We start from the raw sequence: 6,016 nt of genomic DNA on the forward strand, positions 1-6,016 counted from the left end.
GGGGGGGGTTGTGAAACACGAGGCAACTGGCAGTTGCTCCTAGCATGAGGCGACAATGAATCCTAGTAGTACAGGTGACAATTGGCCTCAAGTTGCAAGGGCATGCGCTGATTATGAAGTAGAGCTGAGTGCACAAGCCTTTTTCCCATTTGTTGGGGGAGGTAGGGCTTTAGTGGAGCTCGTGTAGCGTGAGTGGTTAAGGAGGTAGGCTTGAAAATGCAATGAGTAAGTGGGCGAGTTCAAATCCCTCGATCCCTTTATTGGAGGTAAACTTGGCGTGGAAAGCAAAAGTGGGCTTTTGAGGTTCCTATGGAGGAATCTAGTTAATGAATGAATTTAAATAGTGACAAGCCAATATGGGGTGGAGAGAGAATGTTTTACTTCGTCGAACTTGTCAGAACTTCATATGGGTCGCTTCTAATTCAATTTGCATGAATCTTCATGATGCCTTCAAGATTCCTTGAAGTCTTCCCTAAAACTTATATCCAGGTTGGGTACGAACCATAGACGTCGGACGCTATAGGGTTGGGTATCATGCGCTATCCATCACACTAACACCCTGTTAGTGTCCATTCTATACAGCTTGCAATATAAAAAACAATTTCACTATGTGATGTGTGTCGTAAGGCAAGCCTGCGCATGCCTAAGCTAGACACAGGTGGATGGATGCATTCGAATAGTGGTAGTGTTGGGGCCGACATGAGAGAGAGCGGGTGCATGTAGTGAAGATCTGCCAATTGTATGACGCGAACTCTAATAGAATCCTGAAGGAGTTGGATGGGAGGCAAGGGGAGGTGAGCATGGGCACTCCCAACACGCAACTGTTGAATATGCGGACGAGTGTTGCATCCTGTGGGCACCATGCCCTCGTGCTTCTTCGCCTTGCCAACGAGACAAAGAATCAGCATTTGATTCTCCTTATGTTTCTTTTTCCAAAACCGTAGGCACATACTAGCTCTGTTTTTTTTTTAATTCATTTCTTTACGAGATGCCTTTGAATCCCATCCTCTCCTTCCATGGAGTACCTTACCATCCTTCCTCCTAAAAATGATGGCAATGGATTTAAACTTGACCCCGATCATGCACAACCGCCACTCTCATAACCACTCAGCTATCGCATCAAGTTGCAAGGTCTTACAATCCTTTGCATTAACAAAACTAGTCCCCCGCACAACTCCACAACCTTTGCTCCTGCTAGCTCCTCAGCAACTCCAAGGCACCTTGACAAGCAATCACATTCCCCCCCAATGGAGTCTATGCATCCGTGCTTTGCACAGCACCTGTATGCTACCCTTACTAAGCGCATCTCACTTTTTTTGCTTTCTTTCCCAATAAAACTCAGTCGGTAACCCCTACTCCATACTACTCAATCTCCCTTTTGGCTTCAAAGAAAAAACCTATACTTCCTAGTCCTAATGTTATTAGCTCTTGATTGCACTACTAGGTGCTAGGCCTTTGTGCGCGTCTGTCGCACATGTCAATGCAAGGAACTTTCCAATACACTGTATGTGAGCCACAAATGGCTCCAAGCACGCAACGAGCTTAAACTAGTAAGCTCAAAGATGACGATGGTGTGTCACTCACCGCTCTGCGCTTGTTGTCGTAGAGGATTCCTCATCGCGAAGGAGAGGGAGACGCCGCTACGCTGCACTCAACCGTCGTCGTGCCGCCGTTGCAATGCTCTCTCTCTCTCTCTCTCTCTCTCTCTCTCTCTCTCTCTCTCTCTCTCTCTCTCTCGCATTCACACACACACAAAGAGATGAAGAAGAAGAAGATGGAGATGGAGCAAGAGCACTCTTCAATTGCACAAATGAAAGAATGAGTGAATTTTAGGTTTAGTTGACTTTTATATGAGCTCGCCCCATTCACACTTGGGCGTCCATGCTTAGCCAACTAATCCCTTGAATGTTCCAGTTAGAGTGCGCCTCTCATCGGCGATCCCTCTTACCCTTTTCCTATTGGAGCGACAAGCCCAGTACCTGACTCTACCAAATAAATAATACGACGTCCGTCTTAGGTGATAGGAATGTGCGTGAGGGTTAACATGCCCCCCTTCTTGATGTAGATTCTGTCCTCGGAAGCTATTGAGTTGAAGCTCGTTCGTTGAGGTGGAAGAGCATTTGAGATGAATGTCCTTAGCCTTCTTCAGTCACTGCAAAATCAAACAACATTGGAACAGTAATTGCATTCTCATGTACAATTAAAAAGCATATACAATTGTAGGCAAACAATTTGATTGGTAACTGAATTTTAAACCATTTGTTAGCAATATACATTAAATTGCAATATAATCAAACGCATAAACAGTTGTAAAGATAAAAAATTAAAGAAGTCTAAGGTAGCTAATTTAACGGTTGAAAGGCACTAAAGATTGACTATTAATACCATGGGCAAGCTTCTCAATTTTCTCTGGTCAATTAAGTTGTTTAATCACGAGAGCCAAGTATTTCATGTCTGAGGGCCTTAGAGGCTATACCTAGAAGACCTCGTAGTTAAGCTACGATAAAAGGAATTCTCATGAAATCATTGCCTGACTTATTTACTTTTCTTTGAGCCCCCAAAGTCTTTTCACAGTGATTCAATTTTGATGTGCGTGCTTATTTTGTATGCTTCGAGTTTTTTTCTTTTCAAGGAAAAGCGCCCACACTGGGAACCTCTAGGGCTCTAGTACCATAGGCAATACATATGAGTGGAGTACAAATTCAAGCTGAGGTTTCTCTTCCAACTTAAGATTTTACATTGTGGCACTTTGATTTTTTTGTTTGTTCGTTTTCAACATTTTAATTTTGTAACTTTAGGGGGTCATATAACATTGTTACCCTCCCTAGGCTCATCACACTAGTAAACTCCCTTTATAATACTTAAACTAAAGGTCAATAGGGACTAAGCCCACTAGAAAGCCATAGTACATTGCACACAATGCTGTCTAAATCGGATTAAGAACCTAAGTAACCATAGATTATTAGGAAGGCATTCCCCATGGTATTAAGAGAAGATCTCTAACACCTAGCTTGGTCAAACTAGCTTAGTCAAACTGCTTGATTTTTAAACCTAGACAAGTGATTATGACAAAAATTATAGTGAATTTAATGTTTGATACTAAGAAAATGCGTTGAATATTATGCTACCAATCACAATTAAAATAAACAAACATGGATGCAAAAAGATAAGGGGCAATGCTAATGGACAAGAAACACTTGTTTGTGTTGATGGTAGTGCTTGATTTGAAGTGTGAACGAGAGAAAGATTCCATGAAGGTCCAAATACTAACAACAACAACACGTTCCTGTACACACTGGGAAACACAAAGAATACCTCTAGGAGGCACATCAATGGGAAAAGGTACCAAAACGTATTGAACACAATTAAAAAACATAAGGAACCCTAACCTAATTATTTGCACTTCCCCTAGAGAGTCAAGGTAATAGGATATTGTAGAGATTGCAACCCCTATCCTTGTCGTCGACAAAAACAAAGTCATCATCCGTGAGACCATATGTGCCATCCGTATAATCATGTAAATGTTGTTCATCATCAGAGGCACCAATGTTTACTAAAAAGGTCACTAGACGCCTATAGTCATCTTGGTCAAAAGGATAGGCTTGTGCAATGGGAGATACACTCTCTACTAAGTATGGATCAGTCGTGGTCAAGAGACATATCAACCATTCTAACTCCTCGAAATTCCTCTCACACGCTAGTATACCTACCAAATCCCATTCACAGGCAAGCACCGGAAAGACCATGTGAAACATTTGTGAAAAGTAACGAAGGTACCTCTCATCCAAGGCAGGAGTGGATGACCCTAGCATACTAGCCATATCTGTACACGCAAATAGATGATGGTTAGAGTGAAAATATTACAAGGGACATGTTCTTGTGCATAATGTGTTTTTATGATTTTGTGTTATGGCTCTTGCTCTTTTACTTTTTTATCTTGTTTTTGTAAGTATAAGGCTTTATATATACATTCCCTAAGATTGGAGATTGAGAGGTCAGGGAGGAAGGTTGAGAGGGAAGCAAGTGAATGATGGATGTTGGCAAACACTCCCCCTTCCTTGGGTAGATCATACCTTTTGGAATGATGTCGTCACCTTTTGAAACCAATTGTTCCGATTTGTTATGGGTGAAGGATTTAACCAATAGTTTTCGATCGCCCTATGCATTTCATCTAGTTGCAAGGGTGGTAAGGTACTCTCCCATGATTTTATTTGAAACGTTGTTGTAGGTGGTGAACTTACAACGGGAGGTGCAAACTCTTCTTTGTTTGTATGGATATGTACAATGGTGGGTGGAGGTTGTGTCAAAGCTTCTATTTCCGTATAAGAACTACATGAAGAGCAAGAAGCTTCACTTAATTTCCATATATCCTGAGCTAGGTGGAACAAATCGTTCTTTCTTCGGTACCCAAACTAGCTCTGGAGCGGGTGTGTAGCATTCCGTGATTTTTTCCTTTCCGCGATCTTCAATTTGTTTTGGAGCCACAGGATTGAGCTCACATGGGCCCGGTGACAAGTAAGGGCACAATTTACGTTTTGGCACCCAGATTTGATCATTTCCTTTATAGTAGCCTTGGGATTCCAATAGTCTTTTAGGAATCCAATGCAACGTTTCTTTACATTTCTTGGGGCGAATGGGACATCTATTACGAGGCTCCTATCTTTTAGCACTAGCTATGGTCGCTAAAGAAGCTTTAGGGACCCACTTGTATGTTTTCTTTGTTATATTGGGATGGGTCTTGTGTGTCTTAAGCTTTATTTCAACTACATTAGTTGAAGCTCTAGAGAGTTGGACTATGGGGACATATGGTTCAACCTCTTGGACATGCAATGTTTTGGGTTTTATTTCCTTAAGAGGTAATATCTCAGGGACTATGGCTTGAATGGCAGGGCTAAGAGTTGGTTTCTGCGTTGTGACACCCCCTATCCCCCAATCAATAGTGCATTTGTGGCTATCATCCACGTGCTTCCTAGGTTTATATTACCCTCCATAGTTCCAACAGGCATGACCAAAAAGTCTTGAGCTACCACCCCATTGTCATAACTGACAGAAGTGTGCCAGATTCCAAAAACCGCAGTTTTTTTCTTGTTGACATCCTTGACTTGGATAATACTCTCAGATAGTGGCTTCCCTAACTGACACCACACCCCATATGATAGCAGATTATATTTAGCACCCGTGTCCAATAAGGCGTTATATAGCACTTTTCCATAGGTGTTGTTTAGCTCAATAGGGTATCGTAGAGGTGTGTCAGAGTCCAACCAATCCTCGTCGATTTCAACGTGGAATGCATGTGTAACTCCAAGATTAGCCTCTCGTTTTTGTCTTATGCGTTGTTGTTGCTCCTTAGCCTTAGCTTGAGCTTGTATCTTCTTCAATTCTATTTGTGCCTTGGCTACCTTTTTTGTATGGATGGCACGTAGCTCCTCTTGGCTTAAAGGATCATAGTATCTTTTAAATTTTCTCCCATTGAGGAATCCAATGGTTTCAACTCCATCAAGAGTCTCCACACGAATGGTTCCTTTTGGGTGATCTCACATACTCTATATGGTCCTTTTCCCGCATATTTCAACTTTTTCTTTTTGTTACGTACTCCATACATAAGGACTTTATTACCAACATTGATATCTTTGTTCTTAAGATGACGGTCAAACCATTTCTTCCTCCTATCTTTCTCCACAAGTGCATTTTTCACAGCTAATTGCCTCTCTTCATCTAGCCTTTTAAGGATATATAATCGCTGAACTAAGGGGTTACCATCCCAACCTTCTTGAGAAGCTACTCGAAGACTAGGAACGACATACTCCCATGGCATAACTGCTTCTTGGCCATACACCATCTTAAACGGTGTGCAATTAATGGCAACTTTGTATGCAGTACGATAAGCCCATAGAGCTGATGTAAGCTTTAAATCCCAATCTGTGCGATGAGCTTCCACCGTTTTGGTCAAGATAGAGATTAAGGTCTTGTTGGTGCTCTCAGCTTGGCCATTTGCTTGTGGATAATAAGGTGTGGA

This window comes from Adiantum capillus-veneris, chromosome 5 (genome assembly GCF_014529385.1).
Source record: "Adiantum capillus-veneris isolate H3 chromosome 5, ASM1452938v2, whole genome shotgun sequence".
In the NCBI taxonomy this organism is placed as follows: Eukaryota; Viridiplantae; Streptophyta; class Polypodiopsida; order Polypodiales; family Pteridaceae; genus Adiantum; species Adiantum capillus-veneris.